General features: G+C 36.3%; 1 long non-coding RNA gene across 1 annotated transcript; it reads left to right on the top strand.

Moving 5' to 3' along the window:
- Nucleotides 1-274: 274 nt before the first annotated feature.
- LOC144477762 (uncharacterized) lies at nt 275-1,641 on the top strand. The gene is made up of 3 exons (XR_013495266.1): nt 275-327; nt 1,279-1,314; nt 1,401-1,641. It is a non-coding gene; the product is annotated as an uncharacterized LOC144477762 (long non-coding RNA).
- Nucleotides 1,642-1,679: the final 38 nt, after the last annotated feature.

The raw sequence follows: 1,679 nt of genomic DNA, 5'->3' as shown, positions 1-1,679 counted from the left end.
AGAACGGATACTTAGAGAAACCAGAAAAATTATACCATAAGCTGTGGTAGTCATGAAATATCCGCAATTTCAAAAGAGTGACACACCGATGTTCCAAACATGTTGAACTATCGACATTATTAATAAAAATGATATGCGAAAATGTTCAATTATCAGGAAATTCAATGGATAAAGTATGCATATTCTTTCTTAATTCACACGAAGGAAAGAAGGAAAGAAAACCTCTGAGGTGGGGAAAACATCTGAAATTCAAGTGGCCTGCGAGCCCTGGGTCGAATGTCATTCTTTCGAGTGCATTCTAACCAACGCCACGAAGCAGAAACGCACGTAAGTACATATCGCTTCATGATATTACTCGGTTTTTATTTATTCACATTATGAATATAATCGGACCATTGCATCCGCGTGATCGACCGTAACTTTCAAATTCTCCGTCTGAAATATACATGCGAAATAGACATGCGATTTCGATATTTTTTCTGTATCTTTTTAATACAACCCATACATTGGTTTCTAATTGGTGCCTCATAGATATATAATTCTAGTAAAAATATAAAATTAAAAATTGTCAATTGCTATTAAAATCGCTTGATTCTCTATCCGGTTACATTGTCTTTCACGTTCGAAGCTCGACACGCTCGGCATCACTTTTACTTTAGCTGGCAACAGTTATTCAAAGATTTATTCGACGGATGAATAATTTTTTTAGTCGAACTTTTGAATAAAGATTATATTCAGCTTTCATTCGTTATTCTAAATTTTCATTTACATAAACATTTTGCCCAACTTTGGTCGGTAACGCGTACCCGGAGTTTTATCGCCACGTGGTCCGCTGCTTGTTTGTTTGGATTGGACTCGGCAGTGCCGTAGCTATGTGTGATGAAAGTCGATAGCGACATCCAATGGGGCACCCATTCTGTGTAAATAACGTGTGATTCATTTTCCAACATTGAACTTTTCTATCTGTAGATTTTGTTTTATATTCTTGAGTCGAATATGGTTTGATGAAATCTTGTTCTTAGCTAAGAACGCAACACTGAAATATAAAGAAACAAAAGATGATCACGCATAGTTACGACACTGCCGAGTCAGGAGGAGCAAGTAGCAGACGACACAGCGGAAAAACGCCGCGTACGCATTGCCGGCAGATATTTTTTTTTCGCGATAGTTTTTTCTTAAAAAAAAAGCTGCAGAATCGGATGCCATGGTCAGTTTCTGTCCCAAATAAACATCTTCATATAATTTAATTTTATTACATAATTTTTTTATTATTTTCAGCTCTTTCATTCAACGCGACACACTCACGGAGAAACAGTAAGTATTTTTTTTCTAATTTGTCTACATATTTTACTTTTATATGTACATTTCAATAAGTAATTTCAATTAATTCTCTTTTTTAGTGAACACAGACCAAGAACAACTGGTAAAGCACTTGCAGACAATGAAGACAATGGCAGATAAGCTAGGAACTTGCCCATATTTCTGTAGGATGGCCAGATTGCGTCTTGCACGTTTCCCCACTCTCTACATTATATGGTTTTGTATTAGCAGTGGTATCTTTCAATGTTGACAAAGATTTTACTCTTAATTCTTTTTTTCTGCCGGTGGCAGACGCAATGGCGTTGCCTCCCCTTCAGGGTAAGTTAAAATAATTAATACCAGCCGCACATATTACTGTA

Source organism: Augochlora pura, unplaced genomic scaffold (assembly GCF_028453695.1).
Source record: "Augochlora pura isolate Apur16 unplaced genomic scaffold, APUR_v2.2.1 APUR_unplaced_3505, whole genome shotgun sequence".
NCBI classification, from domain to species: domain Eukaryota; kingdom Metazoa; phylum Arthropoda; class Insecta; order Hymenoptera; family Halictidae; genus Augochlora; species Augochlora pura.
The sequence above is the reverse complement of the archived record's forward strand: the minus strand, read 5'-3'. Positions and strand labels throughout refer to the sequence as shown.